The 17,923-nt window shown below is 38.6% G+C and overlaps 1 long non-coding RNA gene across 2 annotated transcripts in view; it reads left to right on the top strand.

Annotated features, from left to right (window-relative positions):
* The window catches only part of LOC128082839 (uncharacterized), a 310,058-nt gene that overhangs the window by 247,131 nt on the left and 45,004 nt on the right, over nucleotides 1–17,923 (top strand). Inside the window, exon 1 of one of the 2 annotated variants that reach the window (XR_008207862.1) lies at nucleotides 4,291–4,413. The exons of the other annotated variant lie outside the window; for it this stretch is intronic. This is a non-coding gene — a long non-coding RNA (uncharacterized LOC128082839). Of the gene's footprint in view, nucleotides 1–4,290; nucleotides 4,414–17,923 lie in introns of those variants that run through there. 2 annotated transcript variants of the gene reach the window in all.

Genomic DNA, 17,923 nt, shown 5'->3' with positions numbered 1-17,923 from the left:
TGTTCTTCTCCAGTTGGTGATATAACCCACCATGCATGATCACCTTGTGTATCATTGCACAGAAAAGGGATCATTCTCATCTCACAGCACTTTGAGTGAGTTAGGAATGATTTTTCTGCCCATGTACTGAATCAGGGAAACTGAACTTTAGCCAAAGACCATTATGTCTGAAGGAATTGTGCTAGCAGCTGGGCATGAGTTACTTCGGGGTGAAACATCTTTAGCCTTCTCTTCTGTAAGGAATATTTAAATGTTGTTAGCTAAAGGGAATTGAATTCATCATAAGGTGTATTTGGAGTATCTTTGAGTAATAATCCTTGGGTATCTGATTTATTTTCTCACCCTTTCGTATGTTTCGTATGTCTTTTTTTTTTCTTAATAATATATTCCATGTATTCCCATTCAGTCGTATTGTTGGTTTTGTTTTGTTATGTTTTTTCCTTTTCGTAGGTTTTTAACTACTTATCTGACAAGCAAAAAATAATCAGTATTTTCAAATTCCCTCTCCATAGGCCGTTCGTGTCACATAGCTGTGCCATTTTATACCAAGCAGTGATTGACTCACTAGATTTTTGCTTTTATTAAGTAAATTACAAATATGTATGCTAATGGCTTCACTTTTCCATCACTGATTTTACATCCTTACATGCTGTTATGCATCTGTTTATCCTAAGATTCATTACTAATTTCACTGACTTAAATGACAGAGCCATAAAGTAATTCCTGCCATAAGGAGCTGAAGTCTGAGATCCAGGATTGCAAATCTGATACACTGAGAAACAGTAATATCCATGCTGTATATATTTGCATGTGTTGTATACATTTGTGTGCATGCACATGTACGTTTTTTTAATCTATCATTTTTGTTCTTTCTACCTCACCGCTGAAAAAGACAAGAAAAAGCAAATTTGGTTTAAAGAAATTTTATTAGTGTCCATTCAACAAATGTATACAGCTTTGATGTCATTAGTCTCTATGGACATAAGGGAACAGTTATAAGGGTCTTATTTACCTTTTGTTGTTCTCATTTACAACTGCATAACTGAAGAAATAGAGCTCAAACTGCATAGAGCAAAATTAGGAGTACTTTATTAAAAAGGGGCAGTCCTGTAACTGATGATTTTATAATGTCAATCCTCCCACCCTGTCTTAAACTCCCCCAATGAAAGCTCGTTATCATGACACTTTTATGAAAATGGGAGCATATTTATTTTTCCAAAAATGTTCTTCAAGAGCTTTGTAAGGTTACTTCACAACGTGTTGGACAGTGCCCTTTCCCTTTATTTCTCATTTTCTATTTGTTGAAAAAAAGTGTAGAATACAGCTATCTCTCAATTATCATCGTACCTAAGGCCATGAGGAAAAATCCTATCAAATTCATTAGTGTTATGAGTGCTAAACCTCCTGTTTTCAGCCCTATTGGTGATAGCACTGTACACATGCCTGACTGAAGTTCAAATTCATGGTAAATGTGGAGGTTGGTGGCCCTGCATGTGGTAGGGGGGTTGGAGATTCATGATCCTTGAGGTCCTTTCCAGCCCTGGCCATTCTGTGATTCTGTGATTCAGGTGAAGCTAAAAGCAGGCTTTTATGAAGCTTCCAAAGTCCAGTAAATTTGGAATACTTTGGATTGCTTTCCTTATGGTTTGGGTAAGGCCTTTAGATACATTTTTATGGAAAACTGTTCTTTTATTCAACCTGAAATGTGTAAGATGAGATCTCTATGTACTGAGGTAGTCCTGTTAAATTATGTCCCATTAAAAGGGTAAATAAAGCACAGGCACTGAGCTCTTTCTGCAGTATAAACAGGAAATCAGATTTAAAAGCACAAGGGTGTAAGATGGTCACAGGAATTAAGACGTGCAAAATGGCTATAGTGTTCACACGTAAAATTTTAGACTCTATTTTTGTAAGATGTATGGGATTGATGCAACACATTCCTTTCTTGGTAAGCGATGACTCGTGAATGGATGTTACTTGAAAAGGTAGAAAAAAGCTCTCAATTTCAGTCCTGATACGCCTGTATCTTTGAGAAATACAAATGTATTGATGCTCAGGGCTTTTTAAGTATGTTTTTCATGGATCTTTGTGAACTATCTAATACTGACCATTTCCAGCTGCTTCATAAAAATTGAATTTATCCAGACTAGTGCAGGTAGCATATTGTGAAACACCTGCCTCTGGTTGTTCTCACCAGCCTTTAAGCTGTCTTTGAGACAGTATTTCTATTTTTCTGCATATAGGAAGAAATATTTTTCTGTGACACAAAGACATCTAAGAACTTCTGGCATCTAGTGGATCAATTTGAAAACACAATGAACAATTAGCAAGCTGATTCAGTGCTTCTGCTCACTTTCTTCTTCCATATTTCAGAAAAAATAGACTGGTACATACCACACATGCTGAAAAATATTAGATGAGGTTCTTTAGCCTGTAATTTTAGAGAAACACAGACTAGCTGATGGTCTCTGGCAGAAAAATCCCTAGAACTTGTTGTAGTTCAGTGTACACCTTTCAAAAGGCGTGCATCTGAGATGCATAAGCATCTCACAGGTTTACTTTCTGCACAGGAGAGTTCTGAGATGTGTACGCAAGGAGAATTGCGTGGTCCTGTCTACTTTTTCTCTCAGGATTTGTCAGTATGTCATTGTCCACAGCCACTCATTCTGTACAGTTTTTGAACAAACTTTATCCCTGCTTCCCCTCGCCCTCCTATCCAGGTGCAGAATTTGTATACAGCCTCCTGGCCCTGAGGCAGGAATGCTCCCTGGTGAGTTATCCTGACACTGTAGTACATCCTGCCCTGAGTTTTAACATCACTAGAGACACTTTTCCCCCAAAGGAAATAATGACTTTCAGTAACACAGCTCGTTGTGAGATCTTGTTGGAAATCCAAACATGTGGCACTTTACGAGTGTCAGCAGATTTTTTTAGTCTTGTGTGGCAATACGTGCTGTGTATTAGATGTTGGAATCTGACCCTTCGGCTCTGCCGCAGTGGTGTCCCAGGAAAACCATGGAGAGTTGCCTCTCTCTCTTTTTTGTTTACTTTCTTTCCTTGAATACACTACAAAATTGTTTACCTATAAAGCAATCTACATGTGTTCTATCTGTTTGTCAGGATCTGAAATCCTGCCTTTTATCTGATCAATCACTTTTATTCTGTATTTTTCTTGGAAACCATTCATGCTTTTCTTTTATGGAATTCTTGACTAACTGCAGTAGAGGTACAAAGAATTAAGTAAGAGTATGAGGAAGGTCGTAAATTTATTTTCTCTCTTCCCTGCAGTCTTGTAATAATTAGTATTTTTCAAGTAAGATTTTTTTTTCCTACAAAAACCCAAATTGTAAAATCCAATTTCAGTACCTGCATTCTATCTAACTGGAACTGAGAGCAGTAGCCATCATGAAAAAACAGACTTTACATTCATCCTTGAAAAAATGAAATAGAGTTTCTGGTTATTAGCATTAAGAACAGCATAAATAACTGAGCACACTGCTGTGTAATGTTCAAGTACAAAATAATCTTGTAACAGACTGCCCTGTCTGAAACTTGGGCTTGGCATGTTTAGCATGTTTTACAACATCAGTTTCTGTTACAGCTGTTGGCACCAGCCTGCAACATGATTGAGAGGTTTTGATGACCTCAGCTTCTGCAGTTTATTAAGTCTTCCAAACAGATAAAGAGGCTCTGTCAAGTAACTTGCTCCCAACATACGCCTTACCTGTATATTGTTATGGTCCAGTATAATTGTAGTGTGAATTTTAAGTGTCTATCTGTGAGGGAAGAGAGAAAGCTGCTATTCCATGGCTGAAAAGAAAGGGAAAAAGACAAGAAGAGGCAGCCACTGAATACAGAGTGCGTGACCAGTAGTCACTGTTGGTAGAGGTCTGATAGTGTTTAGACATATGTGATGAAGGACAAAGCTTGAAAACTCAAAAGCTTTATTTTTTCTAAGTTAGATGAAATTCTTTGGCTTGATATAGGAATCCGTGTTGTATAGTGGTTAAACTGATGGTTTAAGATAGGTTGAAATCTGAGTGAAATCAGCTTTTCCACTGGTGTTTCAAAACATCTGCTCAGGCAAGAGCAAGGATGCTTTGGCACAATGGGAAAAGAATACCAAAACAACACTAAGGATCTCTAGAGATCCCCAAACCCTATTGAAATGGATGTGCATGGTTAACTGTTGAATCACAGCCTGAACCACCTGATTGAGCACCTGGGAAAGGACCCAGTCAGCTCTGGGAGCACAGAGGTAAAGGCAATTCAGCTGTGTGACAGGAAGGGGTGAAGCCTGGCTGCATCTCTCTTAGGCCTCATTTAAGGGCTGACTGGCACTGGGATAGGCTTTCTGGTTGGAGATCCCTCCCTTGTGGAGTTTCCTTTGTGAGCCTTAAACTTCAGGGATGGGTGAGCACTTTCCTTTTTTCTTTTTAATACCTTTCTATCAATTGCAGTAGTTTCTTTGTCACTGTATCTCCTGTAACACCATTGCATTGATCTTTCTGACTGTTACACAGATATAAGTAAAATTTATCACTCTGGAAAGTTCTGTCTCCCTGCACGTTTGTTGCTTGGAAGTGGCAACTGGCAACTCCTAACTCTGCACTTAAAATCAGATATTATCTCCAGTGGACAGGAAACAGTTTGGAGACTGAACATTCCCTCTTTCTTTTGGAGGTTCTAATATAGCACGTAATGCCTTTTATACTACGGTATAAGCCAACAGGAGAAAACCATCTGCAGTCAACAGGAAGAACTTCATAAAGCCTGTACACAGTCTGTACACTTGGATGGAGGCAAAAGACAATTAAAATTTGCTACAGCCTCCAGCTTTGTGTGGCAATCTGTGGCAACTGCATATTGTGTAAGATGGAAGTTGTCTATGCAATGTCATGTCTGCCTCAGAGAAAGTCCAGCTGCCTTAAATATTGGCTCTAGGAGGCTATGGTAAATGTGTCATCCTGTCGAGTGTAGGAATGACTATAAACCACAGGTACAAGCTGTGGCTAGAGTTGAGTCTTTAATAAGACTTTGCCTTTCCTATTTGTCTGAGGGCTTAACATTTTTGTGTGCATATATCCAAATGGATGGTCTTGAATGGGCGATCTATGACTTTGGGGATCAGTACCAGCATTCAAAACATAGTGTAGTCTTCTGAGACTGGAATAGGCCACATTCCAGAGATCATATGTGAAAATGCAGCTGCCTATTTTCTTACAGAGCAGAAAGGAGGGTCAGATTATTCTGAGTCATGACATGAAAAGCTCTATTTATTCTTAACTTAAGAATTTGTTATGTAGTATTTAGGATTATTTTGTCACCATCGAGAAAATGCTGGCACAGGCCACAGAAATGACAGCCTGCTTGGCTTGATCTCAGTCTGGAGGAGTTTGTAGGGATGCCAGCAACTCAATCACGTCAGAAATTATAGCAGATAAAGTACTGAAAAGTAACATGTAAACAGTAACTAAATGCATGAGTAAATGGAGAATGAAGTTGTTGTTGGCTGTCTTTCTGTGGAAGTGGGAAAACCTGTGATAAAATGCAACTATAATAGAATTCTCATTTATTTACTGCATTAGAAAAGCTAATGATTTTCAAGTCCACCTGCACAATATGTCTGCTTCAAGATGCCTCAAGAATTCCATTATGGAAGATGATGAAAAAAGCAGTTCTTTCAGACAATATTTTTTTGTGATTTTAAGTTAGGTCCAGGTCAGAAGCTAATGGGATTTATTTTCCATTTACTTCTGATGTCTTTGAATTTAACCTTTAACTTGGATGAATTCATGAAAAGCTGAGAAGTATATTTATTCCAGTCTTGAAAATATTTCTCTTTTTCTTCTAAGGCTGCCCTTTTCTGTTTAGAGGAAAGGTGCAGGCAACAGGCCATGCTTGGTCTGGGACCATCTGCCAACACTAACATTAAAAAAATAATAATAATTATGAATGGTGTCTTCCCATGCTAATTATTTATTGTAAAGGAGTTTTTTAGCTTGACTATAGCCTAAGGGTGCACACTGTATAAATTGTCTGCTTACAGGATATAGAGTACTTCTTAATAGGCCTCAGATGATTAGGAAAAGGGAAAGAAATTAAAAAGGCCATTTCTCTTTAGGTATGCAAATAGATTGCAGAGCAATAAATGAAGATATGATAGATGATGATAAAACATAACCTCTTTTCTTTTACCTTAGATTTTGTAGTAGGCAAGTAGCAAGCTTCATCATGTGTCAGCTGAAATGTGAATTGTTTCATAATTGAAACAATGCCATTAACAGATAGTTCATGTTAAATCTCAAGATTAACTACCAATTTTTGTGTCCTAAAGCAGTTTGGGTTTTTGCTGCCTAAATGTGTCTTAGCAATGGTTACATTATGACCTTAGTTTAATTTTAATTCTGCCTAATTTAGCTTCTTTGAGCATCCTACTCAAACAGTGGATTTATACTACATTTTCCTCTAGAGTTATAGTTGACATGTGTGCATCTCCTAAGCAGCTAATATTTTATTGCCTGTTTGAAAGTAGCTCAGTGTCTTTTAAACAATTAAGTGAGTAGCAGGGGCCCCATCCTAGCAGATTGTCAGCCTCTTACACGTAAGCGTATTCTTTCCCATACATTCACACATGTATATATCTGTGCAGGTCAAGCATCTGCTATTTCCTTGCAAATCTGAATATTCTGGAGAGACATATTCATGTTTCCTGGTACTGAAGTAACTTGACTATTTTAACAGTCAAAAGCTCTTCATAGGGAATTGAAAGGTGAGAGGTGATAGATAATATTGCCTTTAACAATTGCTCTTCAATGGCAAATACAGCTTCTTGGGATCTAAATCAGTACAGAAGTGAGAAGTGGGTGCTTAACAACAACTTTGAAAATTATCCACCTGCCACCCTGATGAAGCAAGGCCCTTGAAACATGCTAAAGTGTGGTGGAATAGCTTGCAAAAGCTCTCCGGTGCTAACAGTAGAGCAGCCCAAAGTGAAGTTTCCCCTGCAGCATCTGATTGAAGGGCTGGTTCTGACAGCCACTCTGCTGTGTTGCCAGTGTTCAGGAGACATGATGCTGAAAATCAGCAGGTGGGAGCTTAAAATCATGGGGTTTTTTTTTTAACTACAAACCGTTTGAAATCCATTTCTTCTAATATATAAGTTTTTAGACTTTGGATTGTCCTTACAAGTATGTTGGATAAGGAGTGGCAAGGATTAGGACCTCAAATCCAGTTTGAGTCAAATTTTTTTGGTAATAAAATCTGTAATTCTCTCGTAATAAGAATAGCCCCTGAGTTTATTCTAATGCTATCAGTTTTGAAAAGTACCTACTATTTTAACTGCCTGCATTTTGCTGTGTTTCAGTACTACAACTCAGAAACAGAAAGTCTGCAACTGAGTCAGAAGAGGTTAATGAGTGCTGAAAACACTGAACTATTTGTTACAGTCATGAGAAACTTAGCTTTATGTGAGAAACAGAGACATTTTAGAGTGTTACCCAAAATAAATCAAGATTTAGGAAGCTATCAGGTCTGCATTTTATAGAAAAATATTTTGTTTTCTATATTATAAGAGACCAAACAAGGAAGTGAAAAATTCCCCAAGTCTGCGAGCTGTGTTTATCTCTGAGGCATGCTTTCTGACAATTCAATCTCCCTTACTTTCCAAATTCAGCCTTTTAGTAGAGGAGAAATTTACTTGTAGGTGCACATATCCTCTGATCCAAGCTCAGGACATTAAGTGGAGGAGTGGTCTTCCTCCTGCTTGGTGACTGCTGATGGTTATAATCGATCACCATGGTCAAGTTAAGGCTGCCAGATCTGACTTTAGCTCCTTGCAATAGGCAGTTATTTTCTCAATCAGAGGCAAGGCAGAAAAGTGTTGGGGGAGAGGGTAAGAAGAATTTTATGTTTCAGTCATCTGGGGTTTCTAAGAGCTGTAAATTGGGATTTAGACTGATATTGCTGTTCTTTCATTTATTTCACCAAGTAACAAGGGAAACAGCACTTTGAATGTAGTACTAATGAATAAATAATGCTCTCATTGAAAGCTGATGTCGGAGAGGGACAAATATATCCAGTACATTCTAGAAGCCCCACAGCTCCAGAGGAGCCACATGGAGGCACATGTGGAGCTGGTGTGGACCCGCTGCATGCCCAAGCAGCCTCCCAGCAGGGAGGCAAGGGCATTTTTTCCATGTCTGTGCTATCATCTTAGGCTCCTCGTGTAATGTTAAACACTCTGCAAATAGAAATGAAAAAAAGAGTGTGTTAGCTTAATTGCTGTTTGCATCTGTAATTCCTTTTATTAAGCATTTACTCACTGTGTGCCTATGGACTTGGACATGGCTACACTGTGAGGTCCTTGGCCTGCTGAGTATGGTGAGGGATTCCCAGTCCCTTTGTGGACGCCCTGACCACTTTTAGAGCTCTATCATCATATCCTTGGCCTTTCTGATGAACTTTGCACAAATATTTATCACCTATATGGTTGTCCACCAACAGTGCAGTATTATAAACACTGTGAATTAGACAAAATACTGCCTAGTCATGACAATGGCTACTGCTTCAACCAGGTATAGGTGAGGTTAAGCAAGAAGGTAAAACAGTGGGAGGTGGCAGACAAAAACCTGAATAGTTATTTTGTCATTTGTTGCTTTCTAGTATTTTCTTTCTGAAATGGAAACCATACAGCAAAATGCCCATTTTCTTCATTTCATAGCTAGATAGTTCGCTTCCAAAGCAGCAATAGCACCAATGCACTTTTTTTTCATTTGATTAAAAACCAACTGAAGGACTGGAAAATACCATATTTAGAGGTACGTGGGAATGGGGGAAAGCATGAGGGGATTCTGATCCCTCCGGATTATTTACAATACTTGATATGAAAACATTTGGCAGTTTATTTCATAAAAATACCTTGAAACATCAGTCCAGGGATTTTAAACCTTTCCTATACCAACATCACTGATCAGAGAGCACACAACTTTAGTGTTATCTGTTCTTCTAATAATTTCTCCCAGCTTCATTGTGTCTTTATTTGCAATGTTTTCTGAACAGCCACTCCACGTAGGATTGTATGAAAATGCTTACAACTGTCCCTTACTTGCCCAGAAGATCCTTTCTGAAGGGTTTCTTTCTTGGTCCAGTTAAAGCAAGGAAGAGCTTTTGTGTGCATCTCCAAATATACTGTTGCTGATTGCTTTTCATAATCACTTACTAACATGGCTAGAATCTATGTGATGTGCGTCATTGCTCTGTTTCTGATATACTGTGCTTAGTAGCATTTCTAAAGGAATAGAAGCTGTGATGTGATCCTATGAACATTTGTGCTGTTTTGGAAAAGGAATACCTTCCACAAATATGAGTTTGTCAGATATGTGGATTATAAAGTCTTGATCAATATGGAGATCAGATCAGCATGGAATGATAACTGTGAAAGATTATTTGTTTCTTTTAGAGATGAAAAAATCAGTAAGCCATGCATAACATGAATTTTAAGATTAGTCCTGCTTAGGAGGTCACCTGCTGGAATCAGTGGATCTGTATGGATGAAGGCATTTCTGGGATTCCTACCATCATTCACACATAAAAATATATTTTAGAATGGATGTGTAATAGACTATTAAATTTTATAAAATGAATATTTGCAGTTATCATCAACAAATATATTTCATTTCATTTGATGTTTGTGTTTTTCCTGGTTCTTAACTATTAGATAGATGAAAAGCTTTGAATCCAGTTTGAAATATGGTATTATATATCCCACATTAGGTATCTTTGAAATAGCATGTGTGGGTGTTTATGACATTTTTGAAGATTGATGATTGACAGTTACTCCCATAAAAAGTAGTAATATGAAGAATTGCTTGTTCCAAGAATATTGAGAACATTTCTTTGATTTCTATTCCTTCACTTCTGAAACCTGAAAAACAATTTTATTTTTTAAGAATAGGAAAATATGAACAAAAAGACACTATTAGGCTAATCTACTGTTTTTTATTTCACTGCAATCTAAAAAATCAGCTCATATTTTGCCTTCTAGTATCACAGTGTTTTTTCAGGTCCTGATTGTGAAGTCAGTACCTTACAAATCTTGCCAGTCCACAAAACCTGAGAAAGACAAAGCAACTAGACAAGCAATGTGAGGAAAAGGGCAATTTTGTGAGGCAAATTCTTTCCTCAGTGAGTGTGTGTGTGTGGGGGGGGGGGGGGAAACAGTGTTATTAGAAGTAAAATCAAAGAATGCTTCAGTTTCCAACTGTACTTCAACATGCCTGAAATAAATGTTAGTAGCTTTCTGGACTCTAAGGAAGTCATGCAAATTCCTCTCTCTGCATTTAACGCAGACAGAAATTCAAGCAAAATTAAACCCTGTATTATTCTCCTCTCTGCTTCTGGTTGTGGTGCAATCAATTTTATTTTTTTTTTCCTCCACTCTGATCGCTATACCAGAAAGAAGAAGGATTATCAAAACTGCCAGTTTGGACTTCTTAAGGCACAGTTTGACCTGTTCAGGAGACTAAATGATTGGACTCCCTTGGGAGGCAGTGCCATAAGGCAGGACAGTGCTCAGGAGTGACATCTTGAAGTACAGGAGCAGGCCTAAAGATGGGCTGGTGGGGAAGAAAGCAGGCTGGCTGAACAGAGAGACTTGGCTGGAATTCAGGAAGAAAAAGAGGCTTTCTGACCCTTGTGATAAGGGACAGGCCACTGCAGCGGTGTGGTGAGAAAATCAGAAGGACTAAAGCCCAGCTGGAGCTTAATCTGACCTTGGTGTTAGAGACAGTCAGAAATGTTTCTGGGAATACATTAACAACAAAAGGAAGAGTGCCGGGGAGGGCTGCAGAGCAGCCATCTTGAGTGCCATCCTGTGGCACGTGCAGGGCAGCCATAACCTGATCTATGATGAGGTGACCTGCTTAGTGGATGAGAAAAAGGCTGTGGATGCTCTCTACCTAGATTTTAGTAACATTTCTTATACTTTTTCCCACATCGTTCTTCTGAAGAAATTGGCTGCTTGTGGCTTAGGTGGGCCTATGTTCCACCTGGTAAAAAGCTGAGCGGGCAAGCCCAAGAAGCTGTGGTAGATGGAGTTAAATCCAGCTGTGTCCCGCAATGCTCAGTACTGCAGCCAGTTCTCTGAATATCTTTATAAACTATCTGGAAGAGGTGCTGGAGCGCCCTGCAGTAAGTTTGCACTGGCACCCAGTCCGGCAGGGCTGTTGGTCTGCAGAAGGACTGTGTGCGCACAGCTGTGGGGCCGAGGCCTGCAGTGGGGGCTCGGTGGGATGAGTGCCGGATCCTGAGCAGCACCACAACTGTGCTGTGAAGCACTACAGGCTGAGAGAGGAAAGAGGAGCTGGAAAACTGGTGGAATAGAACCTGGAGGTATTGGTTTATAGCTGACTGAATATATGGGCCAGAAACGTGCTAAGGTGGCCAAGAAGGCCGAACAGCATCGTGGCCTGTATCGGAAATAGCGTGTCCAGCAGGAATAGGCACAGATTGGTCTCCTGTGAGGCCTCACCTTGAGTATTCTGTTCAGTTTTAGGCTTTTCACTACAAGAAAGGCATTAAGGCATTGGAGCATGGCCAAAGAAGGGTGACAATGCTGGTAAAGGGTATGGAGAGTAAATCTGGCGAGAGGCAGCTGAGGGAACTGGGGATATTTAGCCTGGAGAGAAGAAAGCTCAGGACACATGCTGTCCTTCCTCAGAGGAGGCTGCGGTGCAGTGGAAGTCAGTCTCTTATCCAAAAAACCTGTGATAGAACAAGAGGAAATCTCCTCAACCTGTGCCAGAGGAGATTTAGATTGGACATTAGGAAAGAAATATTCTCTGAAAGGATTGTGAAGCATTGGGATGTGCTCCCTGAGGAAGCAGTTAAGTCCCGTCCCTGCAGGTATTATAAAGATGTGTAGGTGTGGTGCTTAGGGGCATGGATTAGTGGTGGACTTGGCACTGCTGGGTTGATGGTTGGGCTTAATGATCTTAAAGGTCTTTTCCAACCTAAATGATTCTGTGATTCTATATAATAAAAAGTATCTTATTCTCATGACATCACATAAGATTGGAATCTTAAAATGGTTTTTTTGTTTAATTTTCTTTTTTGTGGCTGAAGTTTTATACGTAGTTTATTGTCTTGGAAGATTTCAGCTGTGTTAACTGGGAGAATATTGGAGGACCATCTAGAGGATCAAAGCAAAAACTAATAATGACAAGTGCATAAGATTATTTTTGTTATCCATTCCAGAATTTTTACAGGTGAAATGAGCTTTTATCACAAAATTAAAATTTCAGTCTCCCCAATGTTTAGACTGAGACTTCTTGTTTATTCCTCAAGTTTCCAATGGATTAAGCTGGCTTTGATATAAGGCAGTTGTAAATTTTATCTCGCCTACTCCAGGTCATTTTTTGCTATAGATAGCTTTTATTAGCTAGTATTAAATCATATGATTAAAAAGTAACTGTAGAACATAAGAAAAAAAAATGCTAAATTAAGTGCTCTTATGTATTAAAATAAGTTCCTTTCTTGTGAGCATTTCTGCTATAAAGTAGATGATAGCCATCATTGTTCGTGCGCTATATAACATTGCCAATGCTTAAGGAGTGTGCTCTTTGAGGAGGATGAGTTTGTGACATAACAGAGTTTGGGGATGTAGGATTTCCTTTTACTTGAACAATGGATATATAGCAGAGATATAGCTGTCTGCAAACTGTTTCTCTTCAATGTGCTGATAAATTTAGTTGGTGCAAACAATCATAGCTCCTTCAAAAATACCTTACAGGTGTTGTGAATCTGGGTACTTCTGCCTCTACCCTTTCAGGTAAAATGCCTACGCTGCAGTGAGCCTGTTCCTATTCAAGTAATGAGTGGAATTGTAATATTCACCCTCTTCAAAAGCATTTTGATAACGAGAAAAAGAGGACCTCTAGGGTAAAAAAAAAAAAAAAAAAGTATTATTGTCATAAAACTAGCAGATATTTTACTGTTGTTTTAAGGGACAAATTACTACTGGAAGGATGCATTCATGAAGAGAAGTAAATGGTAAGATCTAATTTCTGTATCTGTGTTTGTTAATTTAATCTTTTCATGTTCAAAATACTGGGAGGAATAGTACAGAGAAAAATATATTTTTAAGGCTTACTAAGTCTTATTTCTCAGTTGTCATGGGCATACATACTTGTTAATTAGAGTGAAGGTACATAAAAGTTCCTCATCAGTAATGCAAGTAACATACAAGCTGTGCAAAAGCTGAATTTTGCTATTCTTAATTACATAATTGTACATCTTGCAATCCGAAACCCCTTGTGCTCACTGTATGAAATAAAACGTAATATATATTTCAGTGTTACCCGTACTGAATTTTGTGAACAGAAAAATACTTCTGATAGCTCTATGTGTTTTAATCAAAAAAAATGTGGCGGTCTGTTGAAAATCTGATGAATAACTTGTGAAAAATTCAGTAACTGGCATACTGTCTGAAGTCTTTTCTCCTCCGTCATAGTATGAATCACACAGCAATCTTGAAACAACGTATCACACGTTGCGTTTACCTTTACATTCCGATAGAGTGACAAATGTGGTGTTTTGCACTGCGTTGAAAGAGCAGTGATGCAGGAGTAAGTAGGAGTAGGAAGTACACAGGAGTTATAAAGATCTCTGTTACAATGATCCCTAAAAAGGAATCAGCTAGAGAAATTCAGTTTGTCACCATTTAGTGCTGCAGATAATGGAAGTAAAAATACACATCATTTCAAACCCTCCAGTGTGATTGTACTCTTTTTTTGACATGCTTGAACAGGACACAATCTAATCTTGTTTCTGTGTTTGAATACTGGGGCTCATTTTGCATATATTATTGCAAACAAAAGCCAGTATAAGGTTTCTTCTTGGAAAGCTTTCTCACTGGAAAGGTTTCTCAATGATGAGGCTCAAGCTCTGCATTTTTTTCCTCTGGTTCTGTGACCTGTTTGCAAATTTATTGATGCAAAATACCTCAAAACACAGTAAAAAGTTGTCAGGAAAAGTATAACCTTAGATACAATTCCACTGGTTCTCATGTAGCACAGCTGCTTTAAGAGGCTGTTGCTAGTTTTGTGTCTCCCCCCACCAGCACTTCACAACAGCTTTTGAACCTGGATCATTTCACTGACCTACTTTCTAGTATGATTTCATAACTAATGGGAGTGGTGTAACTTGAAATGAAATCAATTGTGGCAGGTTTCCTTTGTGAGCCTGAGCTGGGCTGTGCTCATGCTGATTGTTTTATTTATTTCTGCTCTCAGTGGAAACTAACTAGGGGTGTCAGAGCTTTTTCTGCAGACACTGACCTTTGGTTGATGCATGCATCTACCTGTAGATGCCACATGCTTTACCTTACACGCGCTGATCTTTAGTTGATTAACTTTTTGAAGATCTCTTGAGTACCAGTACTAAATGTGTTCTGAACATCTAGGTGTACTGTAGTAGACATAAATCTACATATCAATAGATGCTCCCAGCTTAATTTCTTAAACTATTCTACTTGATGAGGTAGATTTAGCGTGCTTTGAAATGAGTTTTACTGAAAGAGCATTCAGGACTTTGCATGTTTTCAAATTAAAACCAGTTTGAAATTTGATGAAGAATGAAGTGTACTGCAGATGCAGGACTAGAATCTATTTTATTCAGTGGTCAAGTCAACTTTGGTGGTTCACTGTCTCCTGGGTCACACACCTGCATTTGCTGTACTGCTACAGCTTTTTGTGAGGCTACTTCTGTATGTTTCAGCGCAGCAAAGAGGATTATTTGCAGCACAGGAATAGAAATGACCAGTCAGAGCCTAGAAGGAAATACAAGAATGTCTATGCTGTACTGTCAGAGAAAAATGTCAGGTAATTACTCGTTGAGCAATACCAGCATTGCGTTTAACTGATTATTAAGACTGCAGATATTTTTGAGCTTGCTTCTCAACCATCTCTTTCTTCTGAAGGGCAAGTTTATTGGCAGATTTACTGATAAATTTCAACAGCCTTTCTGCTGTTCTATAGGTTAGCCATAACTACAGGGAAGGTATAACTTGCACCAGTGTCCAAGCGTGTGGTTTTTGTGGGTCGTGAGTGTGTGAACAGAGAACTTAAAAAATATTTGTGTGAGAGAGATAAGGAAGAGATGCAGTTGGAAGGTCTCCAGGGGAGTTTTCTTCAGAGAAGTTGCCCTCAGATGCAGTGTGACCAATGCTCAATTGTGCCTGTACTGCATAAACTGTACTTGGAAGAGTTTGAGGGCTTTGCTTTTGGGGTTACAGGTTAAGGAAGGAGGATGCTGCAAACAAGGTTCCAGTTCACACGTGTGTCTCACTGTTAGTGCATACGAGCTAAAATGTTGTGACTGTTCAATTTTCCTCTAAAATAAGAGACCCGAGTCCTAGAGTCTCCTAGAAGTCAGAAAACAATTTGTAACATTTAATGGCTCTTACAATTATTATTTTTAATGAAATGAAGCAAACAAAACATTTTTCTTCTTCAGTTCAAATGTTTTGGCATCAACCTGTATAAGTAACTTGTAAACTGTAGCAAATGAAACTGTTCTTATTTTTCATTAAACAGTGCATGCGTATATGTATGCATTGTTGTACCTTGGCTTTCAAGCATCTTCTGTTTGTTTAAAGGAAAAGGACATGCACCTTGAAAGTCAGTTGTCAAACAAAGTGCTTGAATTCCAGCTGAGCCAGATTCCCAAAAGAGCAATTGTTGCCAGTTCGTATTATGGAAAAGCCTAATACCTACACTGTTCTGCGGAGCCTTGTTCACACACTTTAGCAGCCTGAATTAATTCTCATGTTAGAGTCAATCAGCTTGAGAGTTTTCCTGAAGGCAGGTGTTTCAAAGTGCATGCTGTTTTAATGAAAAGTGAAGATAGCTGTTCTCGAGCATGTAGACCTAAGAAGAGAATTTCCCAGAGGTTGCTGTAGATATACCAACCCATTAACAGTTAAATAAGTAAGATTCTCTCCAGTGTCAGACACAGCTGGTAAACCAGCTCTGCAAAGGAAAGAAGCTTGTCTCTCTTCTTAGATCTCTTTTCCCCTTTGTCTGGTGCTGTTATGCAGGCCCAATACTAAAACATTACATTTTGTGGTTTTGTAGTGTTACCATTTATCATTTTGATGTTATCACATTACTCATTGACATTTTGTTCTCAGTGAGTGTTGTTGCTTATTGTGATGTATTCGGTCACCTTCCTTAAGAAATTAGGAAGGGATTTTAATGGGATTACACTACTGACCGTAAAATCAGGAATTTTCAAATTCTAGAAGCCTGATGTAGGTGAAATAGAGGTTCACTGGTGCAGGATACTAGCATCTGCATTGTGCTTGTTTCGCTAAAGCCGTAAGGAGGAAGCATTTTTTCAGAGGCAAGTTTTTAAGGGGACAGACTGCTCTTAAACTTTGCTTTTATTTACATAGTTAATAAATTCACGCAATAAACTTGTTTCAGTCAATATGAAGTGTTTTCAAAATGATTCTAAGAATATCCATGTAAGGTGAGTTTGGATGGAGATGGGGCAAGTCAGTATCTCGAGCATGCCATGTGTATTCTAAGAATAATAGGAGAATCTGTCAGTGTGGTCTGATTGCATCATCAATGCACCCTCCCTATTGAGGCAACTTGCTTTTGCAGCTGTTTGATATAAATTCCTTGCATATGTCTTAGTCCAGTTGGTTTATTTTTATAAACAATAAATAGCCCTACATTCCTGCAGTGCTTCCCTTCCCTCGGACAATCTCATGGAGCCTTTGCCACGAAGACGGTGACTGAAATTAGTGGCGTTTGCACAGATGGTGGCCATCATTTTGGAAATCTCATAAATAGGGGAACACGTGGACTTTCCTCCCCCTTCAACATGATCACAATAGATTATCAGGGCCTACAAATCACTACCAGATGATATTAAGTTGCTTTGATAACACTCTGGGTCCCTTCCGGTGTGATATTTTTCTTCATTAGAAAGGATAGCTCAAGCACACCAAATCCTCTTACTCTTTTCTCAAAATTTATAGATCTCAGTCTCTAAACTAATTGTTAGTTGCACAGCATGCCTTAAGCTGTGCCCAGACAGAGCAATTACATCCTCCGGCCCTGATTAAAGGCACAGAGGAAACAGAAGTGCAAAGAAAATGAAACACTCTTGGCTGTTTGGGCAGGATGTCATTGCTGTTGTTTGCCTTTTTTGACATTTGTTGATAAAAGTGAGAAAGGAGGTCAGTTATCCATCAATGACCCTTGTTCAAAGCCAAAGATGTGACAGGCTTGTCTCAGGCTACTGACTCCGTTTATGAAATTATAAACAAAATGGGTTCCTAGGCTAACAGGCTGCTTTTCTAATAGCACTGCAATAATTTCTTCATTTTCTTCTGCTAACTTATATTGCTTTCTGCATCTTTTAAACTCAATTACTTCCCTGTGTATAACTGAAAACACAAAATGGCTTTGTTCATGAATGACCAGAGCTGTGCTGTCATATTAGCTCTCCAAATTACATGAAACAATGAAAAAGGGATACACAGATGTTTTTGAATAATTGGACATTTCTTACTGAATGTTTCTTGCCTGTAATCTGCAGCTTTCTAAGAGATGTTTTTCTTTTGTGATTTAGTAGCTTTACTGTTGACTATTCCTATACTTTAACAGTCAAGATCAAGTTTTTCAAAGAAAAATTGGGAAGCTCTATTTGCTTTCACCATATACCTTACTGAGATCATCTTGTTTGTGCTCTCAAATCTGAAGCATAAGCACTTGAAAAATAAGTGCTCAAGTGGCTTAAAATTAATCATATTTAAAACATAGATGGTAGATAATTATAACTTCCTTACATTAAATCCAAGCTTATGTTTTCAGCGAAATCCTCACTAAACTGAGGTCCTCTACTGGGAGTT

The sequence above is a fragment of the Tympanuchus pallidicinctus genome, unplaced genomic scaffold, assembly GCF_026119805.1.
Source record: "Tympanuchus pallidicinctus isolate F22 unplaced genomic scaffold, pur_lepc_1.0 scaffold22, whole genome shotgun sequence".
Taxonomy (NCBI): Eukaryota; Metazoa; Chordata; class Aves; order Galliformes; family Phasianidae; genus Tympanuchus; species Tympanuchus pallidicinctus.
Note: the sequence above shows the minus strand (reverse complement) of the source record. Positions and strands in the feature narration are given on the sequence as shown.